General features: G+C 37.7%; 1 protein-coding gene across 2 annotated transcripts in view; it reads right to left on the bottom strand.

Annotated features, from left to right (window-relative positions):
• LOC146004733 (alpha-N-acetylgalactosaminidase-like) overlaps positions 1-14,165 on the bottom strand; it is a 117,071-nt gene extending 102,906 nt beyond the window's left edge. Inside the window, exon 1 of one of the 2 annotated variants that reach the window (XM_083143698.1) lies at positions 13,912-14,165. The gene's annotated coding sequence lies outside the window, so the exon portion shown is untranslated. Of the gene's footprint in view, positions 1-13,570; positions 13,734-13,911 lie in introns of those variants that run through there. The other variant, XM_083143732.1, reaches the window with a different exon arrangement.
• Between the last annotated feature and the right edge of the window lie 601 nt (positions 14,166-14,766).

Below are 14,766 nucleotides of genomic sequence, written 5' to 3'. Positions count from 1 at the left end.
GTAAAAGTGTATAAGATCTGTTAGAATTTTGTAAGCCCAGCTTATTAAGGAATTATATCGAATGTACTAGGACCCATACATGAACAGAAAACTAGGTAGATCGTAAAAAAAGGGGGATCCCCGAAATAAGGTGTTCTGTCGGTCACCTTGATTTTAAAATCTCGCAAACCATGGTGTTTGTTTGTGTGGCTATCAGATAGGGACAACTTTGCAATTTAGGTATTGCAAATTTTCAATGCTTTTTTTATTATTCCTATTGCGACTTAGGAAATATGCCACAAAGCTCAGAGAGACAAGACGCGGTGTTCATCGAGACAACAGACATGCACGAGCGCAGACGTGGCCTAAGACTTCAGCCTTATCTGATGGTATCACAAAAGAACCACTTGACAATGAGTCACGAAGGGATTTGCTGGAGATAAGTTGTTCTGTTTTACAGATTTCTTTCTTAACTTTCAACTATTTACGCTCTGACAAAAAAAGGCATGTTTCCTTTGCAAAGTAAGCTGTAAATCTTATATGAAATGACTAGTGTTGAGGTAGAATAACCTACAAGGAAGTATTTAAGGGGAGGGGGAGTTCCAGGGGATCCGGACCCCCCCCGAAAGATTAATCAAGTACTAAAATTAGATAATGAAAAATATATGATTTTAGCCTTTGTTCATTTATTTATTTATTTATATATTTATTTATCTGAACACAACAGGCGAATGCCCAATTATAGTGTTACATTACATTTCCACTGAACTTATTGGAATAAAAGGATTATATTGGAATCATACGGCTTCGAAGTACAGGAAAGACGTATTTAGGGGTCCGGACCCCCTCCCCCCACCCGAAATACTTATTAAGTACGAAAATTAAGTGAAAATATACTCGTTTAGCATTTGTTGTATAATGTCTTCTGAAGTTATTGGAAGACAAGGATTATTTATTTATTTTATTTATTTATTTATTTGAGAAATCCTGAATACAGAGAGGATCCATTTTATATCAGGATATCAACAGCGAGAAAAATAGAAATTAACAAATGAGAAGCACGCACACATATGTAACAAGAATAATACAATAAAAATAATAAAAATTAAACAATAATAATAAAACAATAACAAGGGTATAACAAGTATTAATTACTCTTCAGCTGCTTGATGCACGCATTTCTGAAAGCCTGCTTAGATAGATGGAAGCCTGGAGGATCAATTAGTGTGTTGTACCTTGTTTGTAGCCTATAGAGAAATGACCTTTGTTCTAGGGATAGCCTTGAGGCTTTTGTGTAAAAGAAGTTGTTGCATTTGCTGTTGGTACGTGGGATCCGGATGTGAAGATGTGGCAAGAGTTCGTTAGTGAAAAGTTGTCCATTCATGATTTTGAAAAGAAATGTTAGATCTGAAACTTGACGGCGAAGGGAAGGATCGGGAATTTGAAGAGTGGACAGAATTTCATGTTTGGAAAAGTTTGCAAGGGCTGGGCATCTATGTTTGACTATTCTGATAAAGAAATTTACCACTTTGTTTGTTCTCTTTATATTGCTATCACAGGCCATAGACCAAATACAGGAACCATATTCAAGAATAGGTACTACGCACGATGTAAAGTAGGTTTTGAGGGCAGAAACATGTGTGATATCTGTAAATCTGTAAATTAGCCCAAGGGTTTTCATGGCTCTCGAAGTTATGTAATCTATGTGGTGGCTGAAAGTGAGTTTGCTGTCGAAAATGACTCCAAGATCTTTGTGCTGTTGTACGAACGGGATGATTTTGTTGCATAATCTATAGGATGGTGCTGTAAAATTGGATTTGAGGGTAAACCTCATAAAAACGGATTTCTCGGGATTTATTTTTAGATTCCAGTCTTGGCACCAGCGTTCAATGTGTGTGAGATTGTCTTGCATGGAACAAGTGTCGTCAACTGAAGCGATGTTTCTAAATAACTTACAGTCATCAGCATACAATAAAATCGAGCATTCTGGAGAAATATATTCATGAATATCGTCCATGAAAAGAGTGAAACACAGGAGCCCTAGAGAACTTCCTTGAGGCACACCGGAAACTACAATTATATTGAAATCATACAGCTATGAAGGACAGGAAGGACGTATTTACGGAGTCCGGTCCCCCCTCCCCACCGAATGACTTATTAAGTACGAAAATTGAATATAATGAAAATATACTTGTTTAGCATCTGTTGTATAATTTCGTCTGAACGTATTGGAAGACAAGAATCATACGGCTTTCAAGGACAGGAATGATGTATGTGGACCCGGATGACGTATGCAACCCCCCCCCCAAAAAAACACTTACGAAGTACTAAAATTAAGTAATGAAAATATTAGCATTTGTTGCATAATCGATGGTTATTAATTTCCTCTGAACTTTTTAGAAGGCAAGGATTATATTGGGATCATATGGCTTTGAATGACATTACAAAAAAAAAAAATTGTGTACACTACTACTCAATATGCATAAAATATTAATCAGAAACTTACTTTTCTCCAACTACATGCAACATCATTTTTGTTATCTGATAAAAATTCAATTCTTCATCTATTTGACATTAATTTCATTGCCAGGGCACTTGTTTTTATGTAAATTATTCCGATCTTAACTACAGGTAAGCTATGTAATGAATATGCGCTGTTATATCTCTATTCTTATAAAGTCTTTTTACCTTTTCATGGAATAATAATATATATTATATTATGTATTGTAATTAGTATTAATTATATTTAATATAATTATTTTTAATTTAAACATTATTATTATTATTATTCCTGAGACACTTGGTTCGGACTCCCCCCCCCACCGAAACCTATTTCTAGATACGTGCCTGCTTACCTATGTGCCGTTGCACTTTTGACCTGCGTTAGCAAATTTTTTTATAAAAATGCTCCTCTTTCGAAAAATTGCTACGTCATTACAAATTCTGAAAAATTGCATCTCTCATTACAATTCCTTCAAGAGAATTCAAGCGAATCTTCGTGTGGTTTGCTTTTAACGTTGGCTAGATGGTTTCGCGGGATCCCAAAGGAAATAAATTTCCTATCATGCATATCTAGACAATAACGAAAGCAAACCACGCGAGGATTGACTTGAATATTCTACGAGGGATTTTAAACAGATGTAATTTTTCAGAAATTGGAATATCAAAGCGGTTTTTCGATGTAAGTTTTCAGAAATTGGAATATCAAAGAGGTTTTTCGATTTATATTTTAGAAATTGGAATATCAAAGCGGTTTTTCGAAAAGAGAGGAATGTTGGGAAAAAATATTTGCTGATGCAGACCAAATGTATTGACATCATGTGACCCATAGTACACGTACACCGCCTCCCCTCCCATCTTTCCCCAAGGTTTGAACAACATCCCCGCCATGTAACTTCCACTTCAACAGCTGGTGAAAGATACTATAAACTTTGTACTCTATACACACATACGTATACATTCTGCGTATTATATGCACATATGTATGAGTTCCTGGTATTGGATAGAAATGCTCAACTATGCGGATGTCATATGGATTTCATTAGCAAAGCAAATTTGTTATTTTATTGCGAGTGGATGAAACTAAAACAAAAATATTATTGGTATAAATATTGAAGAATCTATACAAGAAAATGTGAAAACTCTTATAAGAACAAAGTATACGGCATATTAGAAGACTCACGTACTTTCGACGTGCCCCTTGGCCACGTCTTGTACGCTCGCATGCGTGACCTTCGGCCACGTTGTGGGCGTAATCATATTATAGTTGGGGTAAAATGTCTGCATGTTGTATTGGATGAAGGGGAACAAGTGTATAAGTTCGCTAATTTGAAAAGTTTAGAAAGTAATTTTATCTGTGTATGGGCTCTAAGAAGGTACAAATATTCAAAATAGTATTGTCTAATTTCTTAATAATAAACTGAGTAAGTAATAACGTTTCAAGATAATTAGTTGAATGTTCTGCATAAACGAATTCAATAGCGACACTAAATTGGAAATGCAATATTTACGTCTTTTGTCATTTTCACATTTTTAAACGTAATTGGAAAATAATTGTTTTCCGTCATTCCCCTCAAATTCCTACCTTGCCTCTATAATAAATTATGACACTCGTATTTTGAAATACGAAATGTCTAGTATAATAACTTACAGTAGTTTTCGGTGTGAAAATAAACTTTATTTAAGTTCCCTAGCAACGCCCGTTTTCATGGTGAACAACAAGCACGGCAAACTCTCTAAATAATTATTTGTCATTATACCTCTAAACATTTCATTAAAACAACCACGATGTAAATATTTTCGCATTGAGTTTACCAATATATACGTAATTGTATCTGGACTGAAACTCCTTATTGGTAGATGTCACTCTTGTTTGAGGCACTTTTTAAAACCAGGAGTTGATTCATCTGTGTGTTACTTATCTGTGAGAAATATAATGTAGCTAAAAAAATGTAGACAATGAAGAATTGAAGGAAACAATGAGTGCTGCAAAAAAAAAAATGCCCGTGGAAACGGTTGCTAGGGACGTGAAAAAAGGGCATTTTCACCCTTAAGGAAGGGCTAATTGAGTGATTTTTGAATTTTCTCGGTCTCTTGGGACGATTTCATGGGGGTCGTAATCGGATATTTTTGGCCTCCGGGGCTTCCTTCATGGAGAACATTTATGTCAGTGAGTCAGTGGTGGGATTGGGCAATGTATCATGATGCTTGTTCAGCAGCAGAGCGCGTGGTGTGTTAGACGTCGAATGTTTTGGGTTCGAGCTCCGGCTAGGGCACGGGTTTCTTCTCGCACCTATTTCACATAATCAATGGTTAATCACATCTTCGCGAGCAACCGAAAGACGTAGAATATCGAGGTTAAGCAACCAAATAAGAGCACAAGAATCGAGGCGTCCTGGGTTATGTCATTTATTTGCACACGCACAATATATATATTTTATCTGTTTTCTTTCGTCCTTTCATTGTGTAGTAGCTATTTCATATGGGGTCTTGGTTATTTCATTCCTGTAGTGTTTTATAATATTTCTGGGCCTCTCCGGTGACATGGTGGTAACGTCGTCGCCTTGTAATCAAGTGGTCCCGGGTCCGATATCCTGTGGAGGCACATAGTGGTTCGGATCCCAGTCCCGATTAGCCTATCTGTGCATATAATGGGCTCAAAACAAAATCTCAACTCTCAGCTTATAATATTTCTGCATAACCATGTACTGCACGCACTATGTCCTTTTATTGGCTGAATCAGCATTTGCTGTACCAGCCCTATGAATAAAGGCAATTGAATTCAATTGCCGATGGAGGCACAATGGTTCGATTACACTTTAAACTACAGATCTCTAATCGTGATTAGTCTGTATCTGCGTAAAAAGGACAAACTTGGAAGAACAATTCCCAACAGTATCGTTCGCAAAAGTAACGAGAATTGCCGATATTGGTCAGGAGAACAGAAAGAGAAACGGACGCCTAGGAAAATATTCCGTTTAAGAGAAATCCGCCGAAGGAAGAATCCCAAACCTCTTTCTGCCTACACTCTCACAATGGACCGAAACCCTTGGCGAAAGCTGAAAGAAAAAATACAAAGGACGCTGGGAACCTGCGTGGCGGAGAGTGATGTAATTGGCATTTTCATAAATTGAGTTCTCTCCGGCGCTACTGAACTATCACGAGGTTATTATGTGAACAACCTGCCCGCCCGTCACGTGCTCAAATGTCATGATTCTACGTCGTGGCGAACAACGAACTTCACTGGCAGATGGCAACACAATGCTACACTTGTGGCGCACCAAGGTGCAAATGTGTACATAACATCTTTGCTTGTGTGCAAATTAACGATGGAGATACCGAAAACCCACACAACAAAGATAAATTTCCATTCCTACCAATGATAATATTAACCCCCAGTATATTAGTCATTTCCATTAGATTATTAAGTGTAAACAAGTTCACGCAACGAGTATCGTTTCATGCTGCCAAATGTCATCAATACAAAGCATGACAGCACAGCCGACTATTGTGAACCTGACAGCATATACCAGCATCATTTGTATAAATGTACAGATATTGTTAACAACATATTCCTAGTTTATAGTTTTTATTTTATATGCACGTGTGTAGCACCAAGGTTTCATACGTTTTTCAAACCTACAAATGGCAAAACACTCTAATTGTGGTATGAGGTTCATTTGTTTATTTTACAATTACTCATATTAATGCAAACAGTAAAAATATCAATGAACAAAACTATAACCTCTTCCCTCTCTTGAGGCGAGACGGAGACAGGCATGACAACTCGAAGCAAGGCGTAGCCGGCCCCCGTAGCGGAGTGGTTAGAACATCGCGCTACGACGACAGGGGTCCCGGGTTCGAATCCCGACCTGGGCATGGATGTTTGTGAGTGTCCATTCATCATATCATCACTCATCCCCATCTTCGCAAATTAGCCAAAAGTGGAACAAGAAGCGAAGTGAAATAAAGCAAATCAATCAATCGAAGCATGGCGGAGAACGAGACCGTGGTATTGTCAACAATAAGCAACCAGTCTAGATTTTTCAGTTTACCGTGTCAGTACGCACAAGTCATACACTTTCTCAATACTATGTCAAACTTGTTACAAAAGACATGTTTACCTCTTACACCATTATTTTTAAATACGTGAACTGCAGTATTGTACCTAGGTAAATACAAAGAATTCAAAAGAAGGTATAATCGCAGAAAAAAAAAACAGTTTCGTTTGAATTAACAAAACACGCCAGGTTAAGTGTTTTGGTAAACATAAATAAATTGGCAGCCTTTAATAAATTTGAAAATATTGATTACATTTTTTGTAACTTTAAGCACTGTTACTAAAAGAATTTGATTCTAGTGAACAATCACTTGTTTGTCGCCTATTTAAATGAATATTTCGTTACAAAAAACTATTGTTTGGTTATTCCAAACTAACTTCTCTTCTATGTACACACTAAGAAAATGGGGGTATTTGGTAGGGGAAACTGGATTCCTTTAGCTGGTTATATAACTTGTGATTTTCATACACATGCCCAGGTTGGATAAAAATCATGATTTTTATTTAAGAAATCATTTTTGATGATTTTTTAAAATTTAAATCGGTTTTTGATTTTTAAGAAAGACATGCTAAAAATTTCTGGTATGTTTTGATACGATACATGTAGAAATGTTTTTTTTTATAGAAAGGCTTTTTGTAGAAAACGGCTCTGTAAAATATTTGAACAGTTTGATTAAAGCAAATTTTAAAAAAATATGTAAATATACATTCTTCTGTTTCTGATACTATATATATGAAACTCCTATGGAAATGTTTGTGTGTCGAATGTGTTAATGAAACTATAATACATAACTTCAGTTACTTCTCTTCCAGTGAAAATAAAACATTCTGGATGTACTCTATAATTGTAACTTAAAATATTTGTTAAAGTCTTTGTACCTGAATTCTGGCATTTTTTTAAATAATAGTTTGCAAAATATCAGCTACCATGTGTATTTACAGTTTAATGATAATGACACTATTTTCGGTTTAACATGATTAGTATTTTCTTTATTTTTCCACACAAAAGGTTTGCTATTTTTGGGTATTAAAATTATTGAATTTTAAATCAAGACAATTGAAAGTGTGTTTAAAATTTACATATTACATTTCCTTTCGTATGAGCTTCACACCATCAGTACATATGTTTTGTTTCCTTTCTTAGAGCTTAATAAACACCATTAAATGTTTAGGCAGTGACGTGCACTGAGGAGTAGCTAGTCTAGCAGAGATAGATCAATCAATCTCACATCTCGAATTATATTTAAATCACAATATTTATTGTCTTGTTAAAGCCACCACAGCTCATACGCAACACTTTCTTTTCCACGCGCTTCTCGTCCATCGGTGTGATCCGCGGGCAAAGCTGGCTGGATACCCTAGCTCGCTCTTCTTCCGCCTGACCAGTTTCCAGGTAGAAACGGCTGCCCGAAAGAAAATGAAGATTTCTACCTCTACCTCCCTTGCCTCCTCGCCCCACTGCAATGGTTGAAAGCCCGTGCTTTCACGTCCCCCAGTCTATCTCCTATAGGACAGATAGGGGATTGGTTTCTCATAGATTTTTTTGTAAATCCTCTAAAGAACTCAGGGTAAAATTTTCTGCAGTTCTCTGTATTTACACAACCTTTTACACGTTGTACAATATATATGTATAATATGGGATGTAGTTTTATTATTTATGAAATGGGAACGTGTTATGTGCAGACAATAATGTTGCGCTTTCTTTCTTTTTTTTTCAAGTATGGAATATATAATGATTAAATTACAAATATGTACTCGGGCTCTCTCTCACTCTCGTTTTAGTAGTGTTTTATTTAAATATACTACTCTTGGCCTCTAAGAGTCATAAATACGGATGTATTTATTTGGGCAAGAGGACGCGCGTTCATATTGTTGTTGGATTGGTTTATTTTACTTCGCATTTGTGCCACATTTGGTTATTGCGAAAATGAGGATGAGTGATGATATGATGAAATTGATGAAGGGACCTCATATGAACAAACCAGGCCAGGATTCGAACCTGTGATGAGTGCGCATTCTTATCCTATGTGTTGTACTCTGCAGTGAATAATGAAATAATTTGGAATGAAAAATGTATCTCAGAACTCAAAAAGCCAAATGAATATTATTGAAGAAACTACAGAAAAGTGTGTTTTGTTTCCTGTTTTGTTTCTGTGCATAAAGTGGACTTAAAACACCAAATCAACCAACTGTGCGGGAGTGGTTAACAAAGCGCTACGACACCAGGAGTTCCGGATTCGAACCCCGTCCTGGGCATGGGTGTTCTTTGTGTTTGTACCTTCATTAATTTTATCGTATAATCTTCGCAATTAACCAAATGTGACAAAAAAGCGACGCCAAGTAACAAAAATGAAATCAAATCATTGATTGATTGATCGATTTGGTTTATTTTACTTCGTTTTTCCGCCACTTTTGGCTAATCGCGAAGATGATACGATAAAATTGATGAAGGGACACACAAAGAATACCCATGGCCAAGCTGAGATTCGAACCCAGGATCTCTGGCTTAGTAGTCAAATCAAATGTTTTTTTTTTTTCGAATGTGGGTGGGGTTTACGTGTACTTTTTTTTAGTACTCATTCATCATTTTGTAATCTTTTCCTGTTATTGACATTCTTTTTTTTAGGAATACTGGGCACTAAAGAGGCGAGGGGTGTGACCCACACCAACCCCACCCCCCCTTGAGCACACCACTGACTGCTACCCCAAGTGTCGACGTCACCGCACGTCACTGTGTTTAGGAGATGAACGTGCATTCACCAAACGTGATTCTCATATCTACAAATTCCTTATGTACATTATTCTATAAATTACTTATTTATATATTGATTTAAATCAACATGATTTAAAACAATCCACCTTGCAGATGTCAGACTTGTAATTTAACAATTACATGTTGATATAAAAAGACAGAAAAGGATCATGTTAGAACGCTGAGATTATAAAACAAAGTAAAATTCCCCTATTACTAACCAAGAATATCCCTAATTTAAAACATTCCCTTTAAACTGGTGTAAGCGAAACGGAAATACCAGTTTCGCTTAAAATGACGGTCACGTGTCAAATTTGACTATCTTGTGCTGATGAGATATTAGGTTTATGGGCAGATACCGATAAAGTATAGATTAATCTATCAAATCAATGAAATATATTAGAATCGTATTTCATGTTTAATATATTGTCGAAGAGAAGATTAGGGTGCAGAGCTCAGAGCTCCCTGGGTGTTCAAACATACCTTCCCCTCACCAATAAACAAGCAGTGCAGTGCCCTTGTAGCACCTCCATAATGTTGCTCTTGCGAGTAAAAACATAATTTCCTGAGTTCCCTTTCCTTTCCTCAAGGGAAGGTCAAGTTTAGATCTGAACGTAACGAACTCGGCAGAAAATGAAGGAAATGAGAGAAGGAAAAAATCTCACACGTCCGTTTTTTTTGTTTTTTTTTTTTGTTTTTTTTTTGTTAAATAAACGCAATTATCACCAGAATAAATTATTAAAGTAGTCTGCTTCCTGACCTTGTTCTTATTTTCCAAGTTCCGTACGATTGAACTTTGAGGGGAAGAACTGCATCAGAGCACGGTTGAGAAACAAATGGAGGAAGGAAAAAAAAACAAATGAAACTCATTTCCGCAAGAGCGATTCACGCCTTGGCGGAGTATAATCTCAGACGTCCAGTATTGTCTGATCGGAAGGTTGAAGGTCGAACTGTGAATATTGCTTCCTGGACCGATTTTTGCGATGGAAATCCCAGTCACGTGACAATTGTATAACAGGAAACGGGAGAGAATGGGAAAAAAGTAGATTAGGGGTGGGGGGAGATAGGTGAGAAAGGATGGAAAGCGAATCTAACCGGAGAAAGATGGGGAAAAAGATGCAGGAAGCCAGAGGCAATCGGCATTTGCGTGACATAATGGCCCAAGACAAGACAATTTCTCCGTCATTTTCCTCCCTTTCGAATGGGCATAATGTCATCTTACGTGAGCACGTTCGTTTCTTGGCCCCTTTCTCTGTCCACGACTTTTTACAATCGATTGCACCACTCGGTTCGTTCGAGCTAAAATCACGTCACGTGGGCGGCAGCTGAAATTTTTCTTCTGGGTAAAATTAAGGCTCTTTTACGCGTTTTCAAAGCTCTTGGATAGAGTTGAGCAAAAGTATACACCCTATGCACAGATGTTGATCGTTACTTGATCTGAGGTGTCGACGTTGTCAGCGAAACGCGCTACGAAACTTCAGATCCCTGGTTCGAACTCTGAGTAAGCCATTGTGTTCTCCCCATCAGTGGCGTGCCCCTTTGGTCCAGTATTATAAAAAATAGAACGTGAAAGGCAGAAAAGGTTGGCGAAATGAGGGATGACTACAACAAAAAGTAACCGTCCACTTTTGAAAATCCTGGGGTACGCCACTGCGGTCCCTCATCCAACGTTCGCCGCGATTAACCGTAGAGGTAGAAAACGACGAAGAATAACCAAAATAGAAAGGAAGAAAGTGAAACGTTCTAATTTTAACCACGCCCCCTCAATTTTGAATACCATTAGTCTCATTCAGTGAATGCAATTAAATCTAAGACTTTAAAGTTTGATATAATTATGCAGAAAGATGGAAGGAGTGCGCTTTGACACCATGAACACGCCATAAATAACAGTTCAAAAAAAGGGGAGGGGCGTGGAATAAATAGAGCGGGACTACAGAGTTCGATGCATGTGCAAGATGTCCACATCCAAACTGTTCATATGATTTTTAAAAAAAATCTGGATAAATTTGGAGATCTTAGTTACTAAGTTTGAAACTTCTTTTGATGACATTAATAAACAATTAATGTATATTTAGAAAGGGAACTAATATGAGTGCACACGTTTCCACGCCTCCCTTTAGGGTCAGCGGCTCGTAATCTAGAGGCTCTAGCGCTCAAGCACAAAAAGAATAGAGAAGTGAAGAGAAGAAGGAAGAAAGAGAGTGGTCAGAGGCAGAAAAATGAGAGATTGGAAAGAGAGAGATAGAGAGATAGACAAGAAAAGAAGGACGAAACGAATTAGGAGAGAGGGCAGAACAAGAAAACAAAACTTGACAGCGAGGAAAATAGAAGAGATATGTTGAAAAATAGAGTGAGAGAGAAGACACGAGAAACTAGTAACAGAGATCAAGGAAGTTGTGAAGAAAATGAGAGATGGAAAAGCAAAGAAAGAAGAAACGTGCTGGGATAGAAAGGAAGAAAAAGATGGAGAACTAGCGAGTGAGAGTGAGAGAGAGAGAGAGGGGGACATACAAAAACAAAGAAAGGAAGTAGTGCAATAAAACTAAACCAACATACTCTAACCTAACCAGTTGAAACATTTCCCAATCGATCTGCTGTGTGAAGAATGTAAACTTACAGGATTTTAAAAACTGTAAACAATAGCCTCCTGGTAAGAAATATAAGTGGAGACATGTATTTCATGAAGAAACATAGCTCAGCACACAGAAAGAAACAGTTACAGTTCACACGTGAATGAGCACATGGGCAGAATTATGCACTACTTACTAAAGTGGAGTGAGGAGAGGAAGGTGTGAAGCAAAATAAATCTACTCGTAACAAATATTTATGTATAAGCCTCCTTATACTGAAGACTACAGTAGTATACGAATACTATCACATCATAATACTGAGCTCGGCAGTCTGGATAAGAAAAAAAACTTGTCCAGCCTCCAGAGAGACAGATATGTCATGAATGTTTCAATTCATTGCAAGTAATGCAATCAGGGGACTCTAGTATTTGCATTTTGTATAGTATTCGCATCGATGCCTCCCTTAGGCTCATCCCGATAGTAAGAATGAGTGGAGATAAGACGGAATTAATGGCAGGGCCAGGACTCAAACCTAGAATCTTCGATAGAGAGATCGTGAGTCGACTGCTCAAGCTCTCGACGATTGAGTTGGCGGGCATATCAGTGTCAAGCCAGTATTCACAATTCATTCGACGTATATAATCCCCGTGACAGGGTATAACAGCCTGCGTCTACCCTACCCCGTCATAAACCATAGACATAAATCTTGAGACTTCGGAACCACCTTTAAAGAAGGGCTGCTTCTGAGTTGCCAAATCGCTTTTGACCTCTTTCGCTTCACTGACTAGACAGGGAGAGGGTGATAGGGAGAGAAAGATTCAAAATTTGTAACTTTTAACAAGAAAGCTTTCAGACATCAACTGTGGTAAGTACGTGGTTATTGCAGAAAAAGGGATGAGGCAAGGACATTAGTATCAAAGTTTGAAAAACTTTCAGTGTGTATGTGTGTGTGTGTGTGTGGAGGAGGGGGATTTTAGTAACTTATTTCAAAGTATTGGGATATATATAGCATTCCCCCAAGAGTAAAAAGATACTACTAGAGTAGGGGTGGCGTAACCAAAAGGGAGAATTGCCCTTCACCCCCTTCAGATACGATTCTGCAAGGATTAAAGGAATAAAACAAGAACATTTGGTTTCCTGTGGCCTGTTATTACTGAGGAATGAAACTGCTCATGTTATGATAACACAAAGTCAAAATAGCAGCGTTCATATGAGTGATACTAAAGTTCGAGGTTATTACATGTGAAGTAATTTTCTTCTTTGTTCTTCTGTGAGTCTCGAAACCCGAAAATGAAGAATGTGTTTTTATTTGCTAACAGAAAGTAATTATCCTCTGCCAAATTGGAAGGCGGGTACTACTCCACTGGCCTCTTGTACAGATAAACAAATATTATAAAAATAGCTCAGATGATTTATAAAAGATAATTTTCAGCTGTCTGTCGTATGATTTGCTGATGTATCTTCTTTTTGCACGCCAGGGAAGAAAATTCAAGTAGATTCGAGGTCCATTCACTGTGTTATTCTGCAAAATTTCACGTTTAGATTAAAGGAATTTCTGGTCATTGGACCATATCAGTTAATTATTTATATATTCTTCTAAAATTTCTCAAAATTTACCTCAAGATTTCCCCTAAAATTCTGCAAGAACGCTCGATTTATGTACATTTTTTGTTAAAAAGTTACCTTTAAAGTAACTAAAACTCTCCTTACTTTCGTATGTTTCTATTTTCAATCCGCCACTAATCGCGACGATAACGCATTTTCTTTAATGCTCACTCACGAAGAGACATCTATGCGCATGTCGGGACTTGAACACGGATCCTTCGATAACGATATATTGAATCGATATCTCGAATGGCTAAAACTGTCGTTACACGCCTGCAATAATAACACTGAATGATAAATCACTTCGAGACTTTCTAGAAGTCGTATAAGCAAGCCACGTTGAAACTATAACTGTGGGTGGAAAAGACTGGGAGCAATATAAAATCGTCTTAACACTGCATATCGGAATTTAAAGAGCATAAGCAAAACGAAAACTGAATACATACCTTTTGTAGATCTATATACACCTTGACGAGACCTTGATTGGCACGGAAAAAAAAGAAACAACTCGCTTTCTTTAAACAAAACACTACCACAAGCCACTCCGCGTCATTGTCATTAGAAACACACTCGCTGGAAATGAGTTCAACACGCACTGAGAGAAAGAGACCTCTTGGAGCACGACGAACATTTACTTTACGAGCAACCGCCGCAACGCTCTTCGCACCTCATGACAGCGCGATCTGGTGGCTGGATCTCGAACTAGCGGAATGAACAAGCGAAGTGAACTTGCACAAGTCTATGGCGTTCGTTGCGTTCCCAGAGATTTCTCCTTCGTTCACGTCGCTACAAAAAAAAAAAAAAAAAAAAATGAAAGAAAGATGGGGAATGGTTAATGAGTGTAACGGAAAATCAGTTCTTTTCTGTTTGGTCGAATTCCTCTCAAATGGCCTTGCATTATATCACGACCTCCCCACTTCACACGGATGGAGGCTCAAGAGGATTCGTTATGCCGATCATTTTTCCTTCTCTGTTGGGAAGGGCGTGTAAGACTTTCACTGATGTGGATGTGTGGATTTCTGATGATGCGGGAGACCCGTTTCCATTTCATTTTTGCGAGTGTGTCCTTGCAAAAAGAAAAACAAACGACTACGAGGACGCCAAGTTTGGAAACACCTGCAGGGAGTAACGCTAAGGTAGTTACGGAAATATTGTAATCACCCCCACATTCCCCTTGCAGGTTTTACACGTCAAGCTGTCCATTGAATCTTTCAGTGGATATTTTTCAGGTAACGAGAAAGGAAACTCAAACTTCCTTTTAAGCTTATTTTTCAGCAGGGCGGGTCTGAGGAATCTAGAAC

This window comes from Lepisma saccharinum, chromosome 1 (genome assembly GCF_977018435.1).
Source record: "Lepisma saccharinum chromosome 1, izLepSacc3.1, whole genome shotgun sequence".
Taxonomy (NCBI): domain Eukaryota; kingdom Metazoa; phylum Arthropoda; class Insecta; order Zygentoma; family Lepismatidae; genus Lepisma; species Lepisma saccharinum.
The sequence above is the reverse complement of the archived record's forward strand: the minus strand, read 5'-3'. Positions and strand labels throughout refer to the sequence as shown.